This window comes from Panthera tigris, chromosome C1, assembly GCF_018350195.1.
Source record: "Panthera tigris isolate Pti1 chromosome C1, P.tigris_Pti1_mat1.1, whole genome shotgun sequence".
Taxonomy (NCBI): Eukaryota; Metazoa; Chordata; class Mammalia; order Carnivora; family Felidae; genus Panthera; species Panthera tigris.
The window spans coordinates 217,234,246-217,250,797 of record NC_056667.1 but is presented as its reverse complement, the minus strand read 5'-3'; positions in this window follow the sequence as shown (position 1 = coordinate 217,250,797).

Genomic DNA, 16,552 nt, shown 5'->3' with positions numbered 1-16,552 from the left:
CTGTTCAGTCTCTAATCCCTTCAGCCCAATTAACATGGAACAGTTGATCAAACGCTCTTGCGTTTTCTTTTTTTCTGATTACAAAAAGAACGCATGTTCCTTCTGCTTCTGGGAAGATGAAGCAGACCTACTTTCTCCCTCTTTCTCCCACCCAGCAGAGCTGGACACTCTGGACATTATATGCAAAGCAAACGCAAAGCACCCTGAAAGGTAGTAGGCCAGCTGGAGCCCTCAGAACCCGAGGGGCAACACATTGGGGGGGGGGGGGCGTCCCTGTCTTCGCTTTTGCCTAGTATATTCCAGACTTGAGAGATCAAGGAGGCCGCAACCCAGAAAGATCAATGGGCAGAGACCCAAAAAAGTCCCAAAAAAGCCTGCTCTCTGCAGGCAGAGGATCAGAAAAGAGGCTGCGTGGCCGCCGGGCAGAGAACTTGTAGACAAAACTGTTCTGCTCCAGCCAAACCCCACAGAGAAAACTGCAGCCACTCCTTTGCCCATGAGAGCAAGCGAGAGTGGGGAGGCCAGCGGAGGGCTGCAGGCTTCTGGCCAAAGTCACTCATCACACCAAGAACAAGGCAGATCTCAAACTGAGTGAAAAAAGATAACCAAGAGATGCTGACAGGAGGATGGCAGAGAAGTAAGAATGATCTGTCTGAGATTTTAAAGCATCCATGACAAAAATGCTTCAAGAAGCAATTACAAATATGATCACAACAAATGAAAACACCAAAAGCCTCAGCAAAGAAATAGAATACGTTTGTGATGCAAATTTAAGACCTAAAAAAGTCCAACATAAAGCTCAGCGGTTAAGTTCAACAGCAGAATGGGGAGGACAGACGAAAGACACAGTAAACTGGGAGACAACACAGCAGACATTGTCCAAACTGAACACGGAAAGAAAATATTCCGGAGAATGATGCTAAAGAGTCTCAAGGACCCCATGGACTATAACAGGAGATCAAATGTTCATGTCATCAGAGTCCTGGAAGGAGAGGAGAAAGAAGGAGGGGCTGAAAACCCTTCAAAGATATCATGGCTGGAAACTTCATCAATTTGACAAAAGACATGAGCCTACAGATTCAAGAAGCTGAACAAGCTCCAAAGAGGATAAACCCAAAGAAACCTACACCCAGACACATCACATTAATGTCTAAAAGATCAAGACAAGGAAACGATCCTGAAGGAGCCAGGGAAAAACAACGCCATACTATAGAAAATAAAACAATTCGAGTGACAGGAGATTTCTCATGAAAAACCAGAGTCCAGAAGGAAGCAGCACAAGAGTTCAAGTGCTGAAAGACAGAACCGTCTGCCCAGAATGAGCTACCCAGGGTAAATACTCTTCCAGAATGAAGGGGAATCAAGACATTCTCAGGTGAAGGAGAGCCAGCAGATGTGTCCTAAAGGATGACTTATGAAGCTTTCTGAGCAGAAAGCAAACAGTAGAAGGAATCTGGAACATCAGAAAGAAGGAAAAATACACATAAGAAAAAGACAGGGGCGCCTGGGGTGGCTCAGCCGGCTAAGTGTCCGTCTTTGGCTCAGGTCATGATCTCACAGTCCGTGAGTTGAAGCCCCATGTCAGGCTCTATGCTGTCAGCTCAGAGCCTAGAGCCTGCTTCAGGTTCTGTGTCTCCCTCTCTCTCTGCCCCTCCCTCACTCATACTCTGTCTGTCTCTCTCTCTCAAAAAAAATAAACATTAAAAAAAATTTTTTTAAAGAAAAGAAAAAGACATGGAGAACTACCATAGGCTTTCCTTCTTCTTCTAAGCTTTCGAGATTATGTTTGATGTTTGCAATTATAACACTGTGTGGGACACCTGGGTGGCTCAGTCGGTTAAGCATCTGACTCTTGATTTTGGTTCAGGTCATGATCTCAGCATCGTGGGACTGAGCCCCAAGTCAGGCTCCACACTGGGCATGGCGCACACTCTCTCTCTCTCTCTCTCTCTCTCTCTCTCTCTCTCTCTCAAAAAAAAAAAATTGTAACACTGTGTGATGTGGTTCTAAATATATGGAGAGTAAATATTTAAAAGAGGGAGATCATAAATGGAGTAAAGTAAAGGGACATAAAGAAAGGTAAGTTCCTATATGTCATTCTGCTTAGCAGAGAGGGACCCGGTCAGCCCTGTCTGAAACATAGCATCCAGGGCACCAATGCCCCACCCACACTGCACTAAGGGTTAAAATCTGCACCCAAGGGGCTCATTGGCCCCTGTCCACTGGGAGAAGCGGACCACATTGCTGGGCTGACCACCCCCCCCTTTCCTGGCAGGCGGCTATCCTTTCTACCACCTCTTGCAACCAGATGGGAAGCCATATGCTTCTTGCTGAATGTCACCTGGAAAGCATAATTGGAGTCACTTGAAACTGCTCTCTGCTCTGAAGGGCTGGGCCTGTCTGAGGAATGACTGGGGAACCTTCCAAAGGAGGTCTGAGCTCCTATCATCATCTCTACCTGTGTGAGCCTTCCATTAACCAATCACTGCTAGCAGTTGCTATCTGGCCTCATCGGGGCTGTCCTGGCAGTGTATGTTCATAGACCCCTCAGCTGAAGCCAGTGTCGGGGATCAGGGCATAGTCAGATTGAGTATTCCCTGTGCAGGTGCTACCAAGGTGGACCTGTAATCCAAAAGAAGAGCAAGAATGAAGAATGAACAAGAGTCTTCCCCATCACCAAGAGGAGGAAGGACGACATGTGGGGCACAGGTGTCTTAAAGGGATTCCAGGGTAATCATGAAGAGAGGGGGTCCTGGAACATGGGTAACTATAGGGCACAGGGTTTCCTTTCTGGGAAAAAGACAAGGTACAGGGTCTCCCAACCACCAGCTGGCTTGTGTTCAAAGGGGTCACTGCCCTGCCATCAGAGAGGTCCCACTTTTCGCCTGTGGGACCGGTTTCAAAAACGTTGGAACGCAGACAGCAAATAGGGACCAGGGGAACAAAAAGAATCTGAACTTTTAGAGGCAAGCTGACAGGGAGCTAAATCTTGAAGCATCCAGGCTGGATCGATGACAGGTTCTGCAGACACGTTTTCAGGGACAGGGAGATGAAAGACGAGTGTGCAGCAGAAGGACTCAGAGCTGGTGCCAGGGTGACCAGTTTGCACCAACAGTGTAGTTAATGGTGAACACCTGTCTTTGCTCTGGGGGCTGGAGTCTGAGTGGCTGAGGTCAGTCACATGGGCACTGTATGCCTATGTGACTGTGAGAAGGAAGGGAGATGATTCATTTTCAGAAAGACCAAGTAAAAGCTGTGCTGTCCAGTTAACAGTAGGTTTACAACCCGTTGGAAATGTGTACGAACCCTCCCCACAATGGAGTCCCAAACCCTTAGACGCGTCACTTCCTGGTTCTTCTTCCCCGCTGCATTTTGTGGGCACAGGTGACTTCCGGGTGAGGCTGGGACCTCTGTTGTGCTCAGCCAATGAGGAACCAGGGGAGGGACTTACCTTTGTAGTGCTCAGCCAATGAGGAACCAGGGGAGGGACTTCACTCTAGGAGATAAATTGTCTGCTGTAACCTCCCCCAGCATGCCTGCCCCTCAGGACCCTCCCTCTTGCAAGAACATTGATTAAAGCCTCCCTTCACTGTGCGCTGAGTTTCCGCCTCCCTCCTTTGATTGGGTCTAAGCACACTGGCCCAATGTACAGCAGCCAGCTTATCTCCTAGCACGGAAGTCCCTCCCCTGGCCCCTCATTGGCTGAGTACTACAGAGGTTACAGCCTCACCAGGAAGTCACCTATGCCCATGTAAGGTCAAAAAGTCGTCTGATTGGAACAAATGTACTTTCCCTGAGGTGACACAGAGACTTCAGTTCTTTGGCGCATGCTCATTGCAAAGCCCGTGAAAAATAAGCCCGCGAAACAGAGAGGGTAAGAAGAACCAGGAAGTGACGTGTCTAAAGGTTTGGGACTCCATTGTGGGGAAGGGGAGTCCGTACTTATTTCCAGTAGGTTGTAAACCTAGTGTTAACCGGACAGCACAGCTTTTATTTGGCCTTTCTGATAAGGAACCATCTCTCTTCCTTCTCACGGCTCGATGGGCTTATTTCTAACATGACCCCAGGAAAAGCCCGGGGCACCAGCAGTCGGGCCAGCTTCCTCTGTTGCCAACACTCCACACGCGGTGTCAGCCATCGCTGTCTGTGTGCCCTCCTAGTGTGGCTATGCACTTCCGGCCAACGAGATCTCCAACAGGACCCACCTGTTGTTTAGAGAGACACAGAGGAGAAAAAAGCAGACACCTTCCGGGGCCCCGACTGCCTGTTTCCGGCACATCTGGCCGCAGACCATGCTCTCCAGAGCGACACTGCTGACATTTTGGGCTTGGTCATGCTGTGTTGGGGGGAAGGGGGGGCCCTGTACTCTGCTGGCTGTTGAGCAGCATCTCTGTTCCTTATCCACGGGGACGCAGCCCTTTTGTGTGTGGTCACTAAAAATGCCCCCGGCCATGGCCATTGTCCCGTGGGGGCAAAGTCACCCCAGTTAAGAACCACTGCTCTAGAAGCACACAAGTAATGTTCAGCTACTTTCTTCAAAAGCACTTTCGCTTTCTTTATAAAACACACACACACACACACACACACACACACACACACCACAGAAAGCCAACTTCCCCGAGGTACCAATGAATAAACATCTCAGGGCAGGTGCACATGAGTCGAGGCGCCTGAGCGGGAACACTTGCTGAGGGCGGCAAGGCCAGGGCCTACTGGCCACGTGTTGTGAGCACAGGGCCCAAGACGGATGCCGGGCAGGTCTACACTCCATTCGTGCTTCCTGGGAGGCCGCGGGGAGCCCAGCCAGCCTCTGCCCGGCGAGAGCGGCTCGGATAGCCTGGCCACACCACACCGCTGTCATTTGGGTCCCACGAGACGGCCCGTTTTCCAGATCCCCGGGTGCCGTGGGAGGAGTCTGAGAACGTGGAGAACTTCACTGGAAGCAAGACATCAGGCGGCGAGAGCACCGTGGAGGGGCTGACACATCCAGCCGCCCAGCCAGAGCCAGCCACAAAGCCCGAGGTCGAGGTCGCGGAAGGAAACTTCCATTCCTTCATGATTCGCTTCCCTCCTGGCTCCGCAGAGAGCAGAGGCAGAGAAACAAAAACTAGTTGTTGGACTCAGAGAACATTCCAGGGCTCCAGGACTGACACACAACGCTGGGGCTGGAGCAGCCCCTGGAGGGGGGGGGGGGGGGGTCAGGCCATTCTGACGGGCGGCAACCCTGAGGCAGAGGAATTCCTTTTCTCAGTGTCCGTCTATAAAATGCTGCTGGCAATTGGTGCATTTTCCCTTTGAGAGGAACCAGAGCCTTTCCAAACGCCGCCCCTGGGGGACAGGCCCTGCCGAAGGGGAGTCCGTGCAAGGGGGAGTTAGGGTTCTTGGTGTGCGGGCGCCAGGGCCAGGGCGAGGCCCGACAGCAGAGAGGCTGTGGCAGGAGCCACGTGGGCTGAGGTCACTCGCCCTCCACCCAGGACTTTGGGGGGGGGGGGGGGCGGTGACAGCTGACCTGGGGGAGGGAGGGAGCGCGCGGGAAGGAGGGGAAGTTTGTCAAGACTGACGATTGCCAGAACAGAGTAAGAGGCTCAAAGTATGATCAAAGGGCGGCCTCTCCTGCTTTTGAATAATTCTAAACACTGTATAAGAATGTGGACTCCACCTCAGGCCTCCGGCCATGTAGGCCAAAGGTGAGGCTAATCAAAGTAACTTCTGGAATGTGCGGCTGGACCCCAGCGCGGAGGTGCAGCTGGGGGAGGCCGGCGGGAGGGCCCTGCGTGCACACACCAGCCCCGCCTCCCTGCTGCACCTGGGGAGCCGGTGCCGTTAGAAAGTTGATTCAGACCATGTCCACGGTGCTGTCATTAAACCTGAACTTTAAACCATGCCCTTTCACCCTTCGGGGCCTTGGCACGGGCCCCTATCTGTCTACCCTCCCCCATCCCCAATCTACGAGACTGTTCTGGAAACATCCTTTCCCCACGAGAGCCCCAAGCCCCAGGGCGCATCACCAAATAAGCTGGAATCCCTCCTCTGGGGCCCACACGACAACCAGTGAGTCACTCTCCCATCCTTTTCTTGGGTCACAGGGCTGAAGGTCCCAGCGGGGCGGGACCAGGTCACCCTATTCACGGGGCACCAAGAGCAGTGGCTGCTACTTGACTGGGGCTCCAGAAAGGCTGGTGGAATGGGTCCATTTCCTGGAGCTGCTCTGACACAGAACCACAGACTGGGGGGTTTAACGCCACAGAGCTGTATTCCCTCGAAGCTCAGGAGGCCCGAAGCCCAAGGGGGAGGCAGGGGCAGAGTGGGATCCTTCTGGAGGCTCTGAGGGAGAATCCCTGGCGAGCCTCCCTCCAGCCTGTGGGGGCACCGGCAACGCAGGGTTCCTCGTTCCTCCGAGGCCGCGTCAGGCCGCCTCTGCCCGCGTCTCCGCCGGGCCTCCGTCCCTCCGGGTCTCCTTCAAGTCTCCGCACCCAAACCTCCCCTCCTTCCTCTTCCAAGGACACCGGTCTTGGGATTTAGTGTCGCTCTTTAGGGTCACACTCCAGTAGGACCCCATCTTAACGTATTTACGCCTGCAAAGACTCCAGGTCCAAATCAGGCCACATCCGCGGGTAGTAGGGGTAGGACAGGACGGGATTCAGCCCACTGTAGGAAAGCCGGCCTGAAGGTCAGTCCCGGCCCAGAAAGCAGTGTTCGCAAGCATCCCGCCTCCCTGGACTTCCCGCTGCCTGCGCTGGTGGTGAGCACTTCCCGCCCGCAGAAAGGTGAGTGCGTGAGACCAGGTGGCTGTCGGCCCTTCCCAGTGAGGGAGCAGTGCAGCCCCCACACCTGCAGTTCCAAACAAGACCAAAGCCTCAGTCACTAACCATAACCAGATGTAACACACACACACACACACACACACACACACCATGCCACAGTTGGGGGAAGACCCCTGTGGGGGTAGGTGTGCAAATGTATGGTGTGTGTGTGTGTGTGTGTGTGGACACCCACAGCTGAGCCTCAGTCTGTGGGCCTTGAGAGCTTTCGTGGACTTGATGTGCTTCCTTAGATAACAGTTACCTTTGACAGGGGCGCCCGGGTGGCCCAGTCAGTTAAGCGTCTGACCCCGATCTCGGCTCAGGCCATGATCTCATGGGTTCGTGAGTTTGAGCCCCGTGTCAGGCTCTGCACCGACGATGTGAAGCCTGCTTGGGATTCTCTCCCTCTCTCACTGCCCCTGTCCTGTTCACTTGCTCTCACTCTCTCTCTCTCTCTCTCTCAAAATAAATAAACATTTAAAAAATGTCTTTAAGAAACCAGTCAGGGGAGGTGGGAGAAATCGTATTTTTCAGGCTGCAGTGAGTCGTAAAGGGCAGCTGTATTAGTCAGCTCAGGCTGCGGTCACGAAGGACCACAGGCTGGGGGGCTTCGGCCCCAGAAATGTATTCTCCCGCAGCCCTGGCAGCCAGAAGTCCACGACGAGGGGCCGTTAGGGCTAGTTGCTGGTGAGGCCTCTTCCCGGCTGGTGGACCGTCCCCCTCCTGCTGCGCCCACACCGCCTTCCTGAGGGAGACGCTGGGAGAGCCCCGGCCTCCGGTGCGTCCTCCTCTTCCTCTGAGGACACCAGCGCTCCACCCGCGTGGCCTCTTTTAGCCTCCATCGCCTCCCGAGAAGCGCGGTCTCCACATACAGTCACCTCGGGGGCTGGGACTTGAACACACGAGTGTTGAGGAACACGCTTCGATCCATAAGAAGACGTGACTGGAGAAGACGGACCTACTTGAAAGGACACAAAGCACCGAGGAGAAGGAGGCCCCAGTGGGGCTGGAGGAACACAGAGCACGGCACACCCTCGCCCAGGAGCCTGGCGTGGAGGCGTGACCCCTGGAACTACGCCCGCTAGAAACACTTGGAGCTCCCTGGCTCCCTGGAGGGGCCCGGAGTGCTCGTGTGAGGGGGTGAAGAGTGAGGGTCTGAGAGCAAAGTGGCACCCCGGTCTCCCTCGCAGGGTCCCCGGTGGCCTCAGTACCATGTGCGGAAGGAGGGCTTCCCAGGGGACCGTGCACAGACTCGGGGGAGCCCAGAGCCAAGGGGACTCCAGGTGTGGCGGGGTGACTAGGGGACCCGGTGCCACCTGTCCTGAGAACCCGATGGTCGGCAAATGTGAGAGACGGACAGAAGAGCCTGGGTCCTATCAGGCAGTCATAGCAGATAAGAGCTGTCCAGCCGTTCTGTCGTGCTTTCCTCCAACACTCCCCGGGGGCCAGCCCCGTTTCAGCCTCCAGACCCCCTCGACTGTGCTGCACGCCACACTGGAATACACAAAGCTCAGAGGGCTCCCGGGAAGCCACCTGAGGGGCTTTACTTCCCCTCACGGCACACACAGACAGTAAAGGGGGTCCTTCCCTTTCCCTAGAGGAGCTCGGGGTGGCTCAGAGCAGGCTCCGGGGCTCAGGGGCACCAGGCCCTCGCAGAGCCCCCACCCCCTCACCGGTGGGTTGGCACTTCTCTCAGGAAAATGCACAAACGGTACCCTGCTCATGAAATCGGTGTGCCAACTACCAACACCCGCCAAGGAAAGCCCACGATTCACCCCGCAATGCGGCCCTTGGCTTCTGAAGAGGCCACCCCAAAGCAGCCAGCCAGCAGAGGGCGCCCCGCAGTCCCCGAACCTCCATTCGACTTGGGCTGGCATCTCCGTCTGGGCTCCTCAGCACCTCTGCTCACGGGAGGTGGTGATGGCCCCATTCACCGCACATGGAGTGGGTTTATTTGCTGCCGGGACTTTCCAGTCGCTTAGGGTGAAAATAATTGCATCCACATGGCATCTGTTTATAGAGGATTTCACTCGTGTTTCACTGAGTACCTTCCTTTTTAACTCAGTGACTGAACCACCACCCACCAGGTTCCCCTTCTTCGGTTACCGCTGTTTCCTGTTCCCTGAGCACAGTTTGGGTTCTGTTAAATGGTGTCAGGTATGGCGCAAGAGGGCCTCAAGTGTTGAGTAAGGGTTAAAGATGGCCCACCACACATGAACTATAGAGACCCCCTCAACCGCGTTAGCCCTCTGGGCCTCAGTGTCCCCCCTCTGTAAGGCAGCAACAATAACTCTGCTGACTACTTCATGGGGCAATTATGAAAATCAAATTTAAAACTCATCCGATAAAAGGCAAGCTGCTGCTGAAACAAGCGGTCTGGAATTATTTCATCAATCTGCTCGATCGTGACAGAATAGCTCGTATCAGACCAAACTCCCCGCCAACAATAACAAGAAACGCTGGATGAAACACAAAGATCCCAGGGAGAAGAAAACTGACCGATGTGAGTCTGACACCAAGTGCCGCTCCCACCCTCCAGGTGTTTGACAGTTCATCAGCAGCATGGATTGGAGAGGACTGGAAGCCGAGCAGAAAGCGGCTGTGAGAGAAGCAGATTTTCGTCAGTCTCACAGGTCTGAGAGAGAGAAACAAAAAGCTGGAGTTCAAGGAAGCAAGTCAGCCAAAACGTGAGGACTTTAGGAAACAAGGAGAATGCACAGAAGTGAGCCCAACACTCTTCACCAAAGAGTGTGATCTCCTCAAAGTGATTCCTGATTTGTGACCAGCAGCCCACAGGCTGACAGATCCTGGAGAAAGCAAGTCAAGAGTCCAAAAAGCCAAGCAGAGCTTCAGGCAACCCCCACTATGCTGTGGAGTCGTTAGAGTTCAGGGCGCATCAAGGAGCACAGCTGTGAACAAAGACAATCCAGAAATAGACTTGGCCTTGCGAAGACTAAAACCACCTCAAATCACTTCACCATCTCATTACATTAAATCAGTCTACCCCTGATCTAACTGCCTGTCATAAACCAAAGTAAACCCTCTCTAAAGGAAGATAATGTCATTCAGAACTGCATCAATTTCTGGTACAATGCCCAACATGCAATCAAAAATTACCAGACACACTGGACACAGAATCAGGAGGAAAAGTCACAAGAGAATAATAACATAGAAACGGTTCAAATAACCATCAACGGCAGAATAAACAAATTAAAACATAGCATATTCATATATTGGATTGCTACATACCAATTAAAAAACTGCTATGCAAAACAATATAGATAAATTCAGCCATAATGTTAGTAAACAACTCAGGCATAAAATTACATAATATGGGACCCATTTATAGGAGATTCAAAGATAGACAAAAGTAATCCATGGTGATAGAGGTCAAAAAAATGGTTATCTTTGAGGGAAATATCATATGCAAGGGATATGAGGGAGACTTTGGGGTGCTAGGAACTTAAAATATCCTGATACAGGTGATTATTATTTCAATATGAATATAGATAAAGATGAGATAGAGATAGAGATTGAGGTAGAGATAGAGGTGTGTGTGTAACAAATCATCAGGCTAAACATGGGATTGATACATTTTATCATATATAAATGAGACCTTATTGAAAAAAGAAAAGAGGGAAATAACATTTAAAAAAATAGAACTCAATACATGACTTTAAAAGCAAAGTATACAGGGTGCCTGGTGACTCAGTCAGGGGCCGCATCTCAACCCTAAACTCTAAAATTGTACATCCAACTATACCCGTTCCACATTTTTCACTAGGAGGCCTCAAAGATACCTCAACCGGAACATTCCCAAGACCAAGTCTCATCGAATAGCATCCACATCAGTGAATGGCAAGACTCGATCCAGTTGCACGAGGTAGAAATCTAGGCACAGTTTTGACACCTTGATACCTTCCCCCTCCTCTGCACTCATGACCTGATCAGCCACCAAGCCCGGAAGGTCCAACTCCCTAAACAAGCCTAACATCAGCGCGCTTTTCTCCATTCCGCTCTCCTACCCCACCGACCACCACACCGTCCAAGCTGCAGCGTCCCAGCTGGCCTCAGGAAAGAGCCAAATCGTTGGCTTCCCCTAGACACCAAGACTGGCTCTTGTGGCCAGTAGAGCTTTTCAAGACGCACGTCCCATTGTGACTTTCCCTACTTAAAACCGTGAGGTGGCTTCCTGAGGCTGTTGGGATGAGGACCAGAGTGCTCACCTGGCCTGGTGCACACCCACGATCTCCACCTGCTGGCCTCTCCAGCCCCCTCACTCCCCTCTCCCTCCAGCCTCACTGGCCTGCCTCCTCTCAGCCCCTGGGGTGGCGCGGCGCCCCTCCCCCACAGGCCTCTGCACAAGATCCCCCTCTCCCTCCACCCTCAGACCTGCCACTTCTCCTAGTAAACTCCCAGATTTGGGCTAGGTGTGGCTTCTCCTGGGGAGCCCTTTCCCCCACTACTTTAATACCTGCCTCATTAAACAGTGCTCCTTCCCTAGCTACCCCCTGCTCGGGTTCATTTAACCCTTGAAATAAGCCTAAGCAGTGGAGGATGTTCTTGGTCTCCCCCCACCCCCTGCACATGAAGAGACTTCTCTTCCCCCAGAGAAGAGAAATGGCCAAGGTCACAGAGCTGGGGACAGGTCCCTCTCACTGAAGGCTCAGTACACATCCGATTAATGGAGAGAAAAAAAACTAGCCGGCAAGTACAGCTCACTTAGAAAATTATGACACTAAGAACAAGCAGACAAGTAAAATGCCGTGATGAGGCGTTCCTTACTTTGAAATTCCTTCCCTCCTGCGTGTTCTCTTTCTCCCTCGCTCTTTTCCTCTCTCCCTGCATTCAGTAGCTAACCTGTCTCTCTTTAAATAATTCCCAAGGAAGCAGCCTGAACAGTCTTTCCCACAGATTTGAAAATTCCCTGCAATAAAAATGTCAAGGGTGAAATAAGGCAATGCATTTTCTCAGTCCCACCTCAGGCCAAGTTACACAGTAAAGGACCAAAAACTGAACAATAAAACTCGGGGTGAGGGCCACCTTTAACTTGCTGGGGCCCTGGCTGAGGTCCGTATTCAATGCAGCGGGTGGGGCAGCTGAAGCTGTCACTCTCCATCCAGCGTTCTCGTCCATGGCTGCAGTCTGCTCAGCCCCCCTCCCCTGCCCCCTCCCCTGCCGTGGCAGGTACAAACCCTGGAGGAACTCCGATCCTCTCTCACAGGGCTGATTGCTGCCACACTGTCCTTTCTCGCCAGAAGTAAAAGTTTGCATTGTGCCGGCTCAGAGTTCCTCCACCAGAAGCCCTGAGGGTCCCACGTCCTCAGGGCTCTGGAAGCCGTCCCTTTCATGGCTCTGCCCTGGGTACAATGCACCTGCTAAAATGAACCCAGGATGGTGATCACGTGTGTCCCAAACAGACCAGTTCTGCCACGCCGACAGCACATCCGAAGTAGAAGAAGCCGGGGGGGGGGGGGGGGGGGGGGGGGGGGGCTGATCCCTGCACCAATGGAGACTGTGGAGACTGTACGTACAGGCATCTCACACCCAGGACAGTAAGTGACCGGGACCTTTGTCGTCACTATCTTTCACCAGGCAGCCTATTCATGCTTCCCACTGACTCTGGACCCATGGCGCCGCCTCTGGGTCTGTGACATGCCTCAGGACCACTGCCTCTTCTCTGGGCCTGCCCAAGATAAGGTCAGGGCCCAGACTAAAGACCCAGGTGTGGGCCCTCCCGAGGGTCCTCATCCCCAAGATGCCCCACAACAGGCAGTGCCACACTTGTAAAGCCGACTTAGATTTGAAGGGCCTTTGGGGGGAAATGCTGCTTGTTTCTAGAGGCAAACCAGACATGGGTGATGCCCCGATGATGTACTGATCCCCAAGGCTTCGTTCTGTTCCACTGTTCATTACCCTGGATTGGAACCCCCACACAAATTCCCCATGCGCAGTCACGGGCAAATCCAATCTCCGCGCTCCTCTGAGGCATCCTTCGTTTTGATGCTGCCATCACGGACAAGAATGGGAAATGCCAAAGATACTTGGTTATTCACCAGAGACTGTTCCTCCCTGTGATTTTGTAGGTAAGGAAAATCGGAGCCAGAGCACGGATACCCTGCCCAAGGCGAGAGGCCCAGCTGGCAGCAGACCCAGAGCCCTCCAAGGCCTTCAGGTAGGTTCTGTGTCCACAGGAAGACTCACGTTAGGGCAGGTGCACTTGTCTCCTTCAGCAGGAAGACCCTACAGGACTCTAACACTGTCCCCACCACCCAGGGGCCTTCTGCTTGTCCCTCCCGGCTCCGTAAACCTAGTGCTTTTGGTTTTCTTCCCATTTTCTGTACAGATTAAGATAATGTTTGAAATCTAAGGTCCTTCTAAGTATCAGTGACAAGGGAGCACTGGGTTTGGGGCTTCCCCTGAGATGGCTGATGTGTCATGATATAAACCTAGTCCAAAGGAAATCAGCATAGACAGACGGACACACACACATGCACACACACGCACACACACACACACACACACACACACACCACAGTGGTGTCTGAGGAAGCCTGGGGGAGAGTCAGGACTTTCAACACTGCCCAGTGGTAACGAGGAGACCACCCTGCAGCCCACACCCCTACAGCTTCTGGGGAGGCATCCTCTCCACCCCCCAGGGTGTCAACAGACACGAGGGGAACCTGGACTTCAACCCCACCTGACAGTAACTCCTCCCAGCGACGAGGTATCAGGGCTTACCTGCTAAGGCAGGTTTTATTTGAGATAAAACTCCAAATACCCAAAATGTTCAGGATACAACCAAAAATCACTCATCATTCCAAGAAACAGAAAACTCTCAACTTGAATGAGAAAAGACAGTCAGCAGATGCCAACACCAAGCTGACGCGCACAGGAAGTACCCGGCAAGGATTCTGAAGCAGCCATCATAATAATGCTTCAACAAGCAATTACAAACACTCTGGAAATCAATGAAAAAACAGAAGCCTCAGCAAAGAAACAGAAGATGTGGAGAAGCTAATGCACATTTTATAACTGAAAAAATACTGTAACCAATGCTTTTTTTTAAAAACTCACTGGAAGGCTCCCCGGCAGAGCAGAGAAGGCAGAGGAGAGACTTGTAAACTGGAACAGCAGAAATTTCCAGTCTGAACATCACAGGAAAAGCAGGCTGGCAACAAAAATCCACAGAGTCTCAGGGACCTGTGGGGATGATGACGTGAGATCTGACACTCATGTCATCAGAATCCTGGGGAGAGGGAGACACACACACATACACACACAGAGACAAGAAGCGAAGCAAACGCCAGGAAGAGTAAAACGTAAAGACATCTGCACCGAGACACGTCATAAGACTCCTCGAAGCTAAGGACAAAGAAAACACCTTGAAAGGAACAAGAGAAAAACATCTTTTTATTTATTTATTTATTTATTTATTTATTATTGAAGTAATCTTTACACCCCGACGTGGGGCTCGAACTCACGACCCCAAGGTCAAGAGTCGCAGGCTCTTCCGCCTGAGCCAGCCAAGTGCCCCCAGAAACATCATACCTATATAAGAAAAGCAATTTAAATGACATGATTTGTCATCAAAAACCACGGAGACCAGAATGATGAGGCACAGTATTTGCCAAGTGCTGAAAGAAAAGAACCAGGCTGAGCCGGACTCCGCTGGCCGCTCAGTTCCTTCTGTGAAACCGGCAAGGTCAGAGCCAGCCTGGCCTCACTACCCCTGCCACCCACTGAGCCTCCCAAGTGAGGCCCATTTTACCAGAAATCAAGCACAAGCATACACGTTGACCTGTTGAGGATTTTCTGTATTTATGTTGTCAAATAACAAGTTTTGCTTCCAACGTTCTGATTCTTATGCTATTTATTTATTTGTTTTTCTCGTGAATTGCCTCAGTGCACCCAACACGAAGCCCTACATTTGTCACCATTGCCAGAGTGCTCGTCATAGGTTTTCTCCAAGTACCCTGTGCCACAGCAGGGACACCTGCTTCCATTCCCAGTTGCCAAGGCTTTTTTTAAAACACTTTTTCTACATCTACTAATACAATCATATGATTTCACCCCTCAATCTGTAAATATCAGATATACAATTTATTGTATAATGTAAACATTATTAAGGAAGGCCAAAACACAAACACCCCCCCCAAAATGTGTACTGCCTCAAAAATGAGAAGTTTAGGGGCGTCTGGGGGACTCAGTCGCTTAGGCATCCAACTTCAGGTCATGATCTCGCGGTTCCAGAGTTCGAGCCCCGCGACAGGCTCTGTGCTGACAGCTCGGCCTGCTTTGGATTCTGTGTCTCCTCTCTCTGCCCCTCCCCCACTTGTTCTGTCTCTCTCTCTCTCTCTCTCTCTCTCTCTCTCTCTCGTATATAAACATTAACAGCAATTAGAAGTGTCACTTATGTAACAACCCCAGGTGGAGGTTCCCGATTGGCAGGAAGCCCCCCCCCCCAACTCCCGCACTTGGCTATACTCTCCCCTCCCCGCCCCTTCCCGCCCCCAGCCCTCTGCTATCCCCGAGGAGCCTGCCTCCGTCTGCGTCCAGGGAGCAGGCGCCTGGGGAGGGAGCCTGCAGGAGCCCCATCCCGGGGACTGCGTTCCACTGGCCTCGGCCGCGCGCCTCCCTGAAACGAGTCGGTACTAACTCGGTCCTACGAAACAGGAGCACGGACTCTGGCGCAGAGCCAGCGGCTGCGGATACAAACCCAAGGGGGGCTTAACGCATCCTACTTTCTACGTCGCTAAGCCAGCTCGCCGGATTTCCTTCGGATCTCGCCTCTGTGCCTGAGCTAGGCCAGGGTGCCTTTTCCCTCCCGCATCTGCTGGGTTCTGTCATCGAGGCCATGCGAACTTCGCAAAACGAGTTTAGTCGTGCAAGGGTTGTGCAAACGCACTGCCTCCCTCCCATCAGCTCGAACTCCCTTTCGCAGCCGGCCTCCGAGACCGCGGCGTCTCTCCGGCGCCGGCGGCCGCCGAGCCAGGCTCTGCCGGTAGAGGGAGCTGGAGGGACGCTGGAGGAGGGCTTGCCTTCCTCCCTGCTCCCCGGGCCCGGGCTGGAGTCGGCGCACCCGGGGAAGCCCGCCTCCCGGGAGGGTCGGGACACCCGAGACGGCTTCCCCGAGGACAGGTCAGCGGCACCCACCGCAGGCAGCTTCCTGCAGCTTCTGCAGGTGGCTCAGCCACCTTCTGGAGAGTTCAACGACACCCCCATGGAGGGCTTGCCAGCCGCGCCCCAGCAGGCTCCTCGGCAAGTCTGGTGGTACCTCCCTTCCCCAGGGGCAGTTTCCAGGTGATGGGTGTAGACCTCCCGAAGGTGGGGGCGAGGGGAGCGGGACCGGGAAGGCGGGGTCTAGCTTCTGCTTGCTCGGAGTTCTTGCCCACCAGTCTTCCCCAACAAATATGGACCGACTCCGGTCCAGATCCAGCCAACACATTCCTCTGCAGTCGGCTGAGCTGAACCAGCACCATCTCCAACAAGGTCTCAATCCCCACGCCTGAGGGAGGGAGTCCTCCCCTCCACATTCTTCCTTCCTCGTTACTCTCCCTCAGGGTATTCCTTGGAATCCTCTGGCACCTCCACATAGTAGTTAGACCCCAGGAAACAGTCACTATTCTTCACATCACACCTGCTTCGTTCAGATTGTGGTGTGGTTACTCTGGACTGGACTGGACCCTGACGGACACAACACTGGTACCGGGAGTTTCCCAAGGGATAGACGTGCATGGGCGGGACTT